The following is a 15241-nucleotide window of genomic DNA, read 5'->3' on the forward strand; positions in this document are numbered from 1 at the left end:
GAGACGTTAAGAAATACTATTCTGCATAACAGTGCATTGTTTTCACAAATTTCTACAAACCGGTAGGGGACGTGCATTGCTTATTCAATACTCTCAGAATGCTTGTTATACATGAACCTCTTCCTGTTTGGTCCAGTTTCAATCATACCTCAATTTTTTTTTCTAAAAATAATACCAAAATTTTCGATAGGAAAGGTGTCGTTCATTGCAAGCTTATTGCAACAGTTTAGCTGAATATAATGTGGTTTTTTTTGTCCATTCCGGTGTAATGAAGAATAATGACCCCCGTAGAATAATGACCGGGGGTCATTTTTCTACGTAGAATAATGACCCCCCGGTCATTATTTTACGCAGAAAAATGACCCCCCGGTCATTATTCTACGTAGAAAAATGACCCCTTTCCCTGAAGAATAACTGTCATTTTCATAAAAATGAGCACACTCCACATGAAGAAAAGTGACCCCTGTAGAATAATGACCCCCTTGTAGATTAAAGTTTTTCAGTATATTTTTTTATTATTTGTGAAATAGTCTTTACACAATTTTAATTTTTACTGCTGCAGTTTACCGAAAGTAACAAAAATTATAATTCATATTCAAATAAACTTAAAGTGAAAGAAGGGGTAAATCTTGGAAAATAACAATCCTTCCGTTATAACAAGATATTGAGGTATTGCATCGGGGTATGGTTATCATCTTAACAATTACATTTACATATATCTATGGTGTTCCGATAGGGCCACTTCGACCTAAGTTGAATTAAATTTAATTAAAATTGCATCCTATCATACCTACAATATATATCATGTAAAACCATAAAATACCGTAAAAAATTGTGAGATATGATATTGTAACGTATGATATGACATTGTATTGTGTTATACATTATAATTGTATTTGATCAAATAATAGAATATCATAAAACATAATACAATATAGTATTATATGAATCAATATCATATTGCAATAATACATCATAACATTGAAACATATGATATTATATTGTATAATTAAGCATTGAATCATTATTTTTTGAAAGATGTGGTCTCATAACTGCAACGGTGTGTGCATACAAATAGTATAACGCGCGCTAGCACTCATCGTTGCAGTTATAAAAAAATAATGAATCAATGCTTATATTTACGTTTTTTAAACATGTATTTCCTTCCCGCAAATATGATTTGTTTTTAAAAAGCTCTGTCTTATTCAACGAGTTATGCGAAATTAACGGAATTGCCTCTGGAACAGCCGAAATATGCTGACAAAAATAGTGCACAGCTTTTAAAATTCTAATAACACAATTTTATTTTTGTAATTTAATGAATTTGCTCTTGGTAAACTAAGAAATTAATCAATTGAATTCATTTAACTGTCAACATATATTTACATCAATGAAATATTTATCAGCGTAAGTATAATAAAAGGTCCTTATCCGGTTTGAAGTCGCGAGAAGAGTCAGTTCCTGTTCTTCGAGAAAAACTAAAGGAATACTAAATGTATTCATACGCACCAAATTCGGTGATTGGGTCCTCTGTGCTGTGCGTAAATATCACTCAAATTAACCAATGCAATTTAATTGAGGGAAAGAAAGTGAATATAAATATTATAGTATGATATTGTATTGTATGATACTGTATCATATTTGATACATAATATGATATTGTATTATATAATACAATATAATTTGATAGAACATTGTATCATATCAAATGATACAATATCATGGGATAAAGTAAAATATTATATAATGCAATGATATTATACACATTGTATCATATGATACAATAAAATATATTAAAATGTCATAAAATACAATTTCGTGTGATATGATAATATATCATATAAACCAATATCATATCATACAATATCGTATGATACGCTTTTTTATAATATTGTATCATAAAAATTAATACTATACATAACAATATCACGATACAATATCATATCATAAAATATAAAAAAAAATTGATACAATATTTTATCGTATCATATAACGTTTTACAATATAACATGTGGTATTAATATTGCATCCTATTAAACAAAAGTGTTTCAAATCATACAATACTATATCATAGGAATCATGTTACATCATTTAACAACAACCACATCTATCTATCAAGCAGGTTTGAGTGAGGTAGGAGATTTCGCTAGCATCCTTTTTAGCGGAGATCAGGCTCTGCATCTAAAGAAACCTCTACGTTTCATTTATAATATAGTTAAATCAACTATGCAAGCTATCATCTATAAAACATGTGACCTGTTCCAAAAAATTAACCTCATCAAGAATCATAAACCTATGGCTCTGATTCAGCATTCAAGCCTGTCAGGTGCATCAGTATCATAAGACACACCATCCATGCAAGTTTGGTGAAGTACGGACCAGCAGTAACTTAGATATTGCTATTAAAGGGCACATACAACAAAAAAACTTTAACCTGCTCCCAAAAACTAAACCTCCTCCAGCATCTGAAAGTTATAGGAACCAGATTCAGTAGGTCCAGATGCATCATGCATGTAATTTTGGTGAAGAAAGGACAAGTAATAGCTTAGAAACAGGAGCTGCAACTAAAACTTTAACCAGCTCCGGACGCCGACGCCGGGGGTATAGCATATGCTCCCATTGACTTCGTCTCGGTGAGCTAAAAAGGCGAAAGCGCAAAGTTTCGAAGGCGAGAGTGCGAAGTTGCAAAGGCGAAGAAGCAATAGTAGTATCACTTCTTCGCCTTCGCAACTTAGCACTTTCGTCTTCGCATCTTCGCGCTTCGCCGTCGCATCTTCTATATTTTCATATTGTTCATGAATTATACTTGCATTGAGGATTTCCACAGTACAAACTGCTGGGTATACAAGTTCATCACCCAGAATTAATGATGAAACCAAAATTTTGAAAAGTTTACTCCACTGTTAGGCATTATAACCAAGCTGAAATTTGTAGGCACTGACAGCAGCCATTACGCCAGTAGAGGTTAACGGCCAATAAGGAAAAATCGTCAAAGTACTGAGAGTACTCGTACAGAAAATATATTTTACTTTATCCTCGGCATACTTTAGTTTAGTTGATATCAAGATGATTAATGCTTCAATAGTTTGTATGAGCATTGGTAACTTTGGATACAATAAAGATCGTGTGATCAAAATCAAGCGGGATATAAACCCCTAACATGGGTCCTAACCTCTTATCAACGCTTTTAGAAACAATCTTTTCTTATTATAATCGATCAGTGTTTATCATCTATTTAGATTTACTATAGTCAAGTGCTCTTCACAAATTTGCTCCAAAAGAATAAAGTCTATTCATGATCACAAAACAACATTACAACAAATGTTTAGAATATTGATGTTCATGTATTACGTAGAAGAAAACAAAACTAACGCAGAATGATTTTTTAAAAAATCACTTTCCCCAAGAAATGTAAATAAGAAGTATTCATATTCCTACGTTACCTGCCCCTTAGTCTTTTTCCATAAAGATATATACATGTATCATTCTTCGATTGACAATTCATTCACCAATGAATATTGCTTCATTATTATCATTATTATATCATTACAACAATTATTCTTTAATGATTATTGTTCGTTACTTATCACACAATATCCTCATTGTGTATGAATTTTTCTTTATTTGCGTCATTTCCCGCCGTATGTCGACGAGAAAAGTAACGTAACTGTTAACAATAACGTTAGAGTGTTTTGCGTGTGCTTGCTACGAATATGAAAAACTATATACAGCGATTTATTTACAAGTTCGGTGTTTATAACTTCAAAATCAGTTAAACAGAGTGAAAAATTAAGTAATTTCAAAGTCATTTCTTGGATACGGGGTAACCAATTTCTATTCATGTTTACGGGGGGGGGGTCATTTTTTATGGGGGTCATTTTTCTTCATGTTTAACATGAAGAAAAATAACCCCTGGGTCTTTTTTCTTCAGAAAAATCCAATTATTCTTCAGCTAGGGGGGTCATTATTCTACGTAGAAAAATGACCCCCGGTCATTATTCTACGGGGGTCATTATTCTTCATTACACCGGCGATTACGGCATGCCTTTTCCTGCAGCACGGCAATTGCCACATAAGGTCATGTCAAAAATCGACAAACTTGTAGACTTTCATTTGTCAATTTGTATCATGTTAGATGTGCTATTACCGAGCCTGAGGTTACAAATGCAGAAACTATGGATTGAAAGTGTGCATGGTTGAAGGTTTAATCAACTAATGTAAACAATAAAGTTGCAAAATGTGCATCATGCAAAGAAACTGGGTCAAATCTTTTACATGTTTTTGCCCGAGTTTTATATGTTACACAATCAGAATTACACCAATTCATACTCAGCCCATACATCAACACGATTGCATTTTCGGATTTACAAGTTTACATGTGTGGATTCTTGAACACGATTACCCTCCATACATATCTTAGATTGTCAGGGTTTTTAGCAAACACCATCTCCCATACTTTAAAAAACGCGATGCTGTCAATTTACTCTTACACGTGAGCTTAATAAGATTGTCTACAAAAGTGTTGGATAGCCCGAAGTTACCAACCAACGTCATATCCGGAGGCAATTTTCTGCATTGCTGATTTTTTTTTTCAATATTAAGACAGAGATTTGGAAGGCCGTAGACCACACCAACATTTAGTGCCTACCGCGGCGTTTAGAACCAGAGACCTTACAGTTACTAGCCTAATATCAATGATCCTTGTGTTTCACCATGTATTGTATGTTTGATAATTTTAGATGATTAAATAAAAAATACTTGAGAGTACAGAGTATCAAACAACGACAGATCGGAAGTCGGAGGAGGGGGTAATTCATCAAATGAATCTTTTAAAGCTATACACGCTAAAATGTACGTCAATTTTGAATGACAGTGAAAACGCATGTGTTTGTCTACTTATAAAAGTTATCCTTAATCAGTAAATTACAATGGTAAATTCCATCTCGTTACAAAGATATAGATTTTTAATTGTTTATTTTCCTGCCAGGAAAATATACCTTTTTATGAATATTGATAAAGGAAGAGCAAACCGACCTCATTGCGCATGTCAGCGGAGAACTAGGTAGTCGTTATTGTTTGCCTAATTAAATATCCAACTTGATTTTTAATATGCTTAACAGTTGTTAATTTGAAATACATACATGTATAATGAGTAAAATACGTTTGTCATTCACGATACCCTTACCTCTGCATTAACACTTATAGGATCTATAAATAGCACATAGGGGAAAAACACAGGTCTACGTCATTTTTTTAAAGGCAGTATTTATATCTACTCACAGATTTTTTTCTTTTGTTTGTACTCGTATATCGGACAAATTTATGCTTTACTGAAAATATCCTTTCCTTTGTGAAACTATCACAATTATGAAGATGTTGACCCTTTACAAGTTTTGGTATGTTGGCTAAATTTAGCTGTCGATATCACGTGATAGATTAATATTCACGAGGAGGCATTACTTTCCTGGCAGGAAAATAAATATTTTATATTGTTTAATATTTGATATATTTGTTACCTGATCGAATTGAGCATTATAACTAACAGCATAAGGTAACTTTTATCAGTAATCAAACACATACATTTTCCCCTTTATTCAAAATTGACGCAAATTATAGCGTGTATAGCTTTAAAAAAACAGATAAATAACACTCATTGTTAATCTTACACGTTTGTGTATAGGAACACGCATAAAATTATAAATATGTTTTAATCCTACACCTTTGTTTACAGACACCGCATAAGTTTCACGTGGAGTGACGTCACATTTAAGGTAGTCCATCCATAACTGAGGTGAATTTAACAACTTTGATTAATATGAACTATATTGAATATCTATTTTAGAATTATTATGAGGCCGACATAAACCAAACTCGGAAATATGTTTGCAGTCGATTAAATGAACTTTTTTTCACTTAATTTTTTAAAGAGTTGTCTGCCCCTTGCAAAAATTTAAAAAAAAATCAATTATTAAAAATATGTACGGCAAATAATGATTTGTTCAGCACTGTGAAAGAAAATAAAGCTTTTGTAATTTTTCACAAAGAGATTTGTGAGAAAATTATTTGTACAATAAATATATATTCAAAAATACTTTTTTTTCCATAGACTTCAATGTTAACTTCAAGATGGGCTAAATTTGTTAATATTTAAACTTTTCAAAAATTCTAAAGATGAATCTTTATTATTTAATAAATCCCTTAAAATCACGACAAGATATTATTCCCGAGTACCTTCACCATAAGCAGAAAACATTCCACGTTTCTCTGCATTTTTTTTTTTTTTTTTTGCGGTTTTTATCATTTGCAATCACTAAATATAAACTGAAACGTTAGAATTTATAAAATTATTAACAAAAATAATTTTATCATTATTCAAATAAGCCCTCTGAATACGACGTTTATCACACTTGCTATCGTAAGTTTTGAACCTAACTCCGTCACCCACATGATCTATGAAACGCCAGCACTGGATGAAATATCTGGTTTCAGCGCTGCGGAAACCCTTTGGAAACTCTGCGGAAACTTAAGATTACTTTAAGTTTCCGACAGGTTTCAGCACGGAAACTTCAAGTTTCATTAAGTTTCCGCAATGCTGAAACTAAGGCTGTCCATGAATCCAAATGGTTTCCGCAACGGAAACTTACTGAAACTTGAAGTTTCTGCATAGTTTCAATCTCCATATACGTTTGGGATACATATTGTATACAAATGGTTTCCGCGACAGAAACTTACTGAAACTTGAAGTTTCTGCATAGTTTCAACCTCCATATACAATTGGGAAACATATTGTTTACAAAGGGTTTCCGCAACTGAAACTTACTGAAACTTTTTATATTTTTGCTCTCACAAAAGCTGAGCAAGGTTTCTACTTTATGTAAAAACAAAACAATTTCAAACAGTTCCAAATTTATTTTGTTCAAAAATCTGAAATTGTTTCCAATAATAAATAAAATACAGCCAAGATACAATTATGGAGAAACATCCATATGGTAATTCCCTTATTAGGGACTTTTATTTAAAAAATGATAAAATTGCACAAGAAAAAAAACTCCCATAGAAATCTTTACATTTGTATTTTTTTTTCATCTCGATTAAATGCCTATCAAATCTCCCTTTAAAAATGCAACAAAGATCTTACTTTTTTAAAAATATGAATGCATTTTACAAAATAACTGCACGTACATGAATAAACAAAGAAAACTTCACTGTTACATGAACATGATACACTTGTCTCAATTTGTTTTGAACTACAATGAATATGTACACCATAAAATATTTTTGAAAAGTCTAAAGTATCCATCTTCAAAAAAAACAAAACAAAAACACTACAAGATAGTAGTTGACTATAGAGGTATGACCCAGATTTGATTTGAATATGTCAATAAATTCCAAAATGAGGTCAAAGTGACCCACGTACGAGTTGGGATAAACCTTTTCTTTGTTAGTTACATAATCTAATGTTTTACAATAGAACAGGATTTGATATCATTTTTTTGATAATCCATTAAGTCCAAAGTGAACTTTTCATTTCCACCTATGATGTACCAACTGATAAGATTTTAATATCATAAGCCTGTCAGTATTTAATAGATGACCCAGAGGGAGATATGAAAAGCTTGTTGGCCAATAAAAAGCTAACAATGGAGCAGTCTGTCAAATCATGTGCAAAAATATGATGTACACATTTAATTAATTATGCTGATTGCAACACACTTCATTCCTGATGAATATTCTTCTTTACACACGGTTTACCTTCCTACATTTCACTACTTTACCTACATTAATATTTTTAAATCCAAGACATGAAGTAAAATATACATTGTTTATATATGACAAGTATTACTACATGTACATGTACTTGCTTTTTGTAGCATGAATGTATAAAATACAAAGTATCACACAGATCATTCACCTTACAATTCTCATCAATACCAGCATTTTACTTATGATATAAAAGCTAATTCCAATATTAGTTACATAACACAGATTAAAATAAAACCTACATGGAAACAACTTTCCATCCAAGTAATTTTGTTATATAAAAATTGTAATACATGGGGTATATGTTGTCTTTATTGTAATAACTCATGCAGCCATGTTGCATAACCGGATAAACTAACTTTATTCAACTTCTTACATAAGAGAGTTCCAACAATGTAACAGATCGTACACAAGATAATTCTGATTATATTACATCCTCCCTTTTATGAAATTCAACACTCTGATTTATATTTAGCTTATAATTGTGTTAATTGGAGATTAGAATGAAATACATAGTTAAGTTAAATCAAATGAGTTGTACAAATAAATATTATCAGATCCAATGTTCAATATTGTTCTTACTCTAAATTAGGCTGGACAAATTTCAGAATGACTAGAAATACACTGACTAGTGTAACATCAACTAAACGTAATTAACTAACATAACAAATGAGTTTTAACTGACTAGGGATTATTATGCCCTTTCACATAATAGATAATCACACGGAATAGTCGGATAAGTACTTTGGCTTTGTGACGGCTCGTCCGGAACGTGTACATCTTCGCTGTGTATCTTGTGCTTGTCCTGGCTCGGACTTCTGCTCAACCTTTGGCTTCTCCTCTGGTAATGCTGGTTTAGGCTTTGCTGGTGGTAAATGGTTTGCCGATGGATTTCTCAGGATCGGAACTTCAAGAGTGGGCGACGCAAATCCTTCATGTTTGGGTTGGATCACATGCGGGTCTTCCCTTGTCTTCATCAGTTTACAGTTGTTCCTGCGGTACGTTCTTCCCTGACTGCCAGCTTCAACAATATGAGAACGTGGATGTACAGAGGCTGACACGTAGGTTGCTGGTTTCCAACCATCAGGTGTTTGAATGCGTATGGAATCTCCAAGTTCACACTGTGGTCTTGGTTTTGCACTTTGGTCATAATAGAATTTTTGCTTCTGTTTGTATTCCATAAGACGAGTAGATACTAGGTTTGGTTCTATAATGCACGGCTTTCGCAATGTGTCACTGATGGGTATCAGTGTCTTAGCTCGCCTGGACATAAGACGTTGCATTGGTGATCCGATTTCGTTATCCCTGGGGGTGTTGCGTAGATCAAGTAGCCCTAAGTACATATCATCTCCAGACTCTGTGCATTTCTTTAAGATGTTCTTGATTGTTTGTACTGATCTTTCTGCAAGTCCATTTGATTGTGGATGTAATGGTGATGATGTGACATGGTCGATCCCAAATGCTCTTGTAAACTCTTTGAATTCTTGGCATGCAAACTGTGGCCCATTGTCACTCACTAATATGTCCATTATACCATAACGAGCAATACACTCCTTGATCTTTGTTATGACAGTTTTCGCTCTGGTGTCCCTTTCTAACTCTGCTACTTCAATGAAGTTTGAGTAGTAATCAACTAGGATGAGGAAATGACGATTATCAAGCTCAAATAAATCGGTTCCAACTTTGCTCCACGGAAGTGAAGGTATAGGATGAATCATCATTGGTTCCCTTTGTGGTTTGTTTCTATGTGTTAAACATGCACTGCATCTGCTGACAACATCTTCAATCTGTTTGTTCATTCCTGGCCAGAACACTAATTCTCTAGCTTTCTGTTTGCTCTTAAGGATCCCTTGGTGAGAACTGTGGATTGTCTTCAATGTTACTGTTCTTAGTTCTGACGGTATGACTGTACGCTCCCCACGATAGATGAGTCCATTGTAAGTAGATAGTTCATCACGAAAGTCCCAAAATGGCATGACCTCAAGTGGTACATCACATTTCCTCTCTGGCCATCCTTGGCAAATAACTTGTTTCAGAATTTGTAGTTGTTGATCTTTCTTCGTAAATTCGACTAGTGTTTCATGGTTTGTATACGATAAGGTTTCAGCTACCATGACCATCATTTCATCATCTATCAGCCTTTCGTCACTGTTCTCTAATGGTAGTCGGCTCAGACAGTCTGCCAATCCAATTTCTTTGCCTTTAATGTAGATGAGATTGAACTCATAAGGCTGTAATCTTAACATCATTTTTTGTATCCTCATTGGTGCTGTATGAATGGGTTTTTTCATGATGGCTTCCAGTGGTTTATGGTCAGTTTCTATTGTCACATTAGACTTCCCATACAGCAGTTTGTGGAAACGTTCACATCCGAAGACTACCGCCAACATCTCTTTCTCGATTTGCGCGTATCTCTGTTCTGCTGAGGTTAGAGCTCGAGATGCATAGGCCACAACTCCATTTTCCTGCAAAATCGCTGCTCCTAAGCCTTTCATTGATGCATCAACGGTAACAGTCACTGGTCGAGTGACGTCAAAATACTTCAAGACATCTGTAGAGGTTAGTGCTTTCTTGACATTAGTGAATGCTTGTTTCGATTCAACGTCCCAGTTCCAAGTTTCACTTGTTTTCATTTTCCGTAGCGGAGCTGTGAGTTCACTTAGTCTTGGAATAAACTTGGCAAGGTAAGCTAACATACCAAGTACTGTCTCAAGTTCCCCTCTGTCTTCTGGGTCCTTCATCTCAAGAATTTCTTTTACTCTGCCTGCTGATGGTTTCAAGCCTTCTCCTGTGAGACGATGGCCAACATAGTCAACTTCCGGTTTCACAAGTTCACACTTGGCTGAGTTTAACTTCAATCCGATGGTTCGGGCTTTTTCCAATACCTTTTTGAGTCGGTCAGTGTGCTCTTCCAAGGTCTTTCCGTGAACTAATATGTCATCTATTACGATTTCTACTCCTTCCATGCTGCCAAAATGAGTCACCATCTCCCTCTGAAAAACTTCACCGGAACATTTCAACCCCATTGGAATACGTAGGTATCGGTATCTTCCAAAGGGTGTGTTAAATGTTGTTAACATAGAACTGGTCTTAGACAATTTGATCTGATAGTAGCCCATGTTAGCATCCAAGGTTGAAAAATACTTGCTTCCGTGCAATCTTGTCACAATATCTTCAATACTGTTCATTGGATAATGTTCACGCATAATTGCCTTGTTGAGATCTGATGGATCTATGCAAATTCGCACGCGGCCATTTTTCTTCCGCACACATACCATACTGTTGACCCATGGAGTTGGTTCTGTTACTGGAGATATGATGCCACAACGAACTAAGTTGTCAAGCTCAAGTTTTACTTGATCACGAATAGCTACTGGAATAGCTCTTGGTGCGTGAATTACGGGTGCCACTGTTTTGTCGATTTTTATTTCGTATTCGCCAGGAAGGCATCCAATGTCCTGTCCAATGACATCTGCATAGTCTTTCCTTAATTGCTCAGTAGCGGTACTGACATTGACACTGTTAACTCTTGCAATCAGGCCAAATAGAATGCTGTCTTTCCTACCAAGTAACTGTAAGGGTCGAGGATTGTCAATCACTTGGAAACTAAATAGTCTTTCTGTGTCCTTGTATTTGCATGGTAAGCTTATCTGTCCAAATGCTTTAACTTACGCCATTGATAATAACGTTACTATCAGTGATCGGAGCAACGGACGAAAATTTCTCGGCACTTGTTTTGGATAATATGTTGCACTGTGCACCGCTATCAATGTCCAAAGTTAATTTCTTGTTGCCAATGTCAAATGTAACTTTCCAATCACCGGTTGACTCTAAATTAGTATCTGTACTCGCGGTCCACACATCTTGTACTGTGCACTGATTAAACATCTCTTCTAGCTCAGAGTTGCTATGAGGTGTATTGTCTTCGGCATAATATACTCGCGAGCGCCGCGGAGGGTGTCCTCTTCCTCTGAAATTTCTCCGACTTCTCTGATGACCTCTTGGTGGTGCTGAACGACTTTGACATAGGTTTGAATGCTTAAAGTGTCCTTTCTGCCCACAGGCATCACAATGCTTGTTAAATGCTGGACAATGTCCTTTAATGTGATGTTTGCTGCAATTTGCACAATACGGATGCGTACCTTGGTATCTGCTTCCTCCTCTTTGCCCTCGCTGCACTGGTTGTCCGAATGTCCTTGGTTTCTCGTAGCTTGTGTTATGTTTTGTGTTCGCAAAATTTACTGATGGGTTTTCAGCGTCCAAATTTTTCAAATGCACGTTGGTCAATTCGACTTGACGACAGGTTTGAATGACCCTATCCAGGGTTAATTCGCCAGCGGGAATTTCCATTAACTTCTCTGAACATTTCATATCATTGACACCGTTAATTATCATGTCACATATCAACCCTTCTTTCTGCTCTCCGTACTCACAAAATTCAGCTTTACGTTTCAGCTCGGATATGTAATCCATTATTGTATTTTTGCCTCTCCTGGTTTTCAAGAATTCTTGCCTTTTAATGTTTCGATAGTTATGGACCCCAAAGTGACGATCGAACTTCTTGAATACTGTCTGTAGATCATGTTTATTCTCTCCCGGTTGTGCCTCGATGTTGTTGTCTCTGTCCTCTTCTATTTGTGGAGCCCATGTGAACGAATCGTAGATTTTCACAGCTTCCCGGCCCATGTTAGCTAGTAATAATCCTACTTTCCTCTTACCGGGTTTGTCGTCCAGTCCCAGAGCATCTAAATGCACAAGAAAGTCGCGCTTGTAAGCCTCCCATTCTTTCGCTCCAGAGTTAGATTCAGCTATAATAAATTCTGGTAAAGTTTTGATACCGCTGTGTGACATTGTTCCTGACTGATGGACGCGGATTTTCTGACACCATGTAATAACTCATGCAGCCATGTTGCATAACCGGATAAACTAACTTTATTCAACTTCTTACATAAGAGAGTTCCAACAATGTAACAGATCGTACACAAGATAATTCTGATTATATTACATTTATGTAATTTCATATACCACATAATTGAATATTGTTTGGTGTATTTCTATGACCCATGCATCCATCTCCTAATGCAGTGTTTTTACATTTAAGATTGGTTTCTTAATTTTTCATATATTGCTGCAAATAAAACCTAAGTTATCAATAAATGTTTAAACAAAGAAAATGGAAAAAAAAGTAGTTAACACTTATCAACTTGGAGGTTGAGGATATATGTTACATGGAGTCTAATATTTTATGCAATATTTGCAAATATAACAAATTATTTAAGAAAATGAAAGTTAATATCTGCAAGGTCTAATCAATCATTTAATAAGTCAAAACCATGTGATTTTCTAAGATTTTGGCTTACAGACAGACATTGTAATATACTGGTATTTGATCATATAAAAAAAGTACTTTTATAGTTTATAGGTTTTTTGAAATGAGAATACTTTACAGTTAAAAAGTCTTGTTCTTCAGAGGTTTAGTCGGGTCGTAGAGATGTGTCCATTCGAATCAATAAGGAGTGTCCTTGGCTGTTGTTGATGTAACCCGAGTCGTAGTTTATGGAAATAGGCCTTTTTGGGGGACTTTCGAGCATTGTCCAGACCGGTGAAGCACTCATATGATCACATCATGGCTACAGCAGACTTAGTAGTTCTGGACAGTGGTAGCATTAAAATTCTTCTTCTTGCGATGAACTTGTTCCTTTAACTGGGCTGTACTTTATGTCTGTTCTATTTATCTTAAACATGAATAATAAAGTTTCATTTAGATTTTTAAACAATAAACATAAGTCATTCAGCCTAACATGTAATAAAAGCATTCTGAATAAAATTCTGAATACAGAAGCTACTATGCAGTTGCCAGTTGCTGTTTAAACTATGTCATATAATGACTACAGTAGTATCTGGTCTAAAATGTTTCATTTTATGTTTGAAGCTATGTTATTTTCATTTTGATTCAATTATTGTTTGTTGAACAATGGAAAAACTTATCAACAATAAGTGTGTTTCACCCCCCCCCCCTCCCCCCCATCAATCTCCTTTTCAAGAATTTAGACCTGGATTTCCCCAAAATTACAGTAAATTATAAACATCCAACACATGTATAAGTTAATGGTGAAAATAATCAGCAATACCTTGCGTTCACATCGTCCAGCTGGTCAAAACATTCACCCGAATCACCGAACAGAGGATTCAACTAATCACTGGAAACATTGACTTTGTATGCTGTCAATGCTGAAAAGGAAAAACGTGAAAGATTTCATTTTCCGGATTTAATAAATAAAAAAAATTCGGTACATTTAGAGTTTGTAAATTGTATAATGTGCGAAAGATTCATTGTTCGTCTTGTTTACCAACCAAGCATTCATATATTAGGGACGTTTATATAATTATATATGTGTATACCCTGGATAATCTTGATTATCATGCATATAAAGTTGGTTAATGGTTAACGCGCGTACTTGGTCAAAACGTATATTTAAAAGAGATACGGTAATAAAAATTAAAACGCCGAACCAAGTTTGAAAAAATGACGCCATCTTGATTTGATGGCGCGAGATCTCGTTTACAAATGAGAGATAAATTAGAGCGTTGAAAATGTTATTGGGAGTATCTATATTGTGAATTAAGTTACCTTGACATGAGTTCTTCGTTCCTGCATTATCTCCTTGTTGTAGAGGCTATTAATGCTTCTCAATTCTCCATTTTACAACAGCACCTTCTTGTCCATTTTAACCTTCGCTCGGAATCATAAAGTGCGCCAATACTGACCAATCAGAACCCGCTAAATCTTGGAAAAGTGCATCTTGGGATAGTTTAAAATGAATAATGTTTAATCAAAATTATCATTTTTTACCGAATAGTATACTTTTTACATGTATATTTATTTTAAATAAGAACTGTCGGAGTCAGTATTTCCTGGTTAAATACGACAAAGTATTGGCGTGTGTTTGTTACAGTTGTATTTGTAACACGTGATTAACCAAAAAAAAAAATGGCCGACCGTTTGTTTACAAATGTTTAATGAAATTAAACAAGTTTTAATGAGACATATGTATCAGATTTTGTCTTTAACTATATTTTATTTACATGTACTAATGATTTTGCGAAACTGAATATATATGATAGAGCCATATATAGTTTACTGACAAGTTAGTCTTGACTTGTCCAATTTTCACCGCGATTCTAAGCACGGTCATATTCTTATTCAAAATATAGAGGTGTGAAAATATAATGTTCATCACAGAGCAGGTTCTGCATGAACACACAGAAATCACAAATATAATTAGATGCCGATCAATTAACGGGGTCCGGTTAACAGCGTTCACCCGTACGGTGAATTTACAACTACGATGAATTGATGGCAATTATTTTACAGTTACACATGTGCACTGATTGGTCATGCGATGAACAGTACGTTAAGAATACTTATGAAATTAAAATACAAACGCGTTAAACAAGCCGGGAAGTAAGACGTACACGT

The 15241-nt window shown here is 34.8% G+C and overlaps 1 long non-coding RNA gene across 1 annotated transcript; it reads right to left on the reverse strand.

The window, feature by feature from the left end:
• Positions 1-12957: 12957 nt before the first annotated feature.
• LOC136274181 (uncharacterized) lies at positions 12958-14766 on the reverse strand. The gene is made up of 3 exons (XR_010712500.1): positions 14393-14766; positions 13893-13992; positions 12958-13496 (listed from the first exon to the last, which is right to left on the reverse strand). It is a non-coding gene; the product is annotated as an uncharacterized lncRNA (long non-coding RNA).
• Between the last annotated feature and the right edge of the window lie 475 nt (positions 14767-15241).

Source organism: Magallana gigas, chromosome 3 (genome assembly GCF_963853765.1).
Source record: "Magallana gigas chromosome 3, xbMagGiga1.1, whole genome shotgun sequence".
NCBI classification, from domain to species: domain Eukaryota; kingdom Metazoa; phylum Mollusca; class Bivalvia; order Ostreida; family Ostreidae; genus Magallana; species Magallana gigas.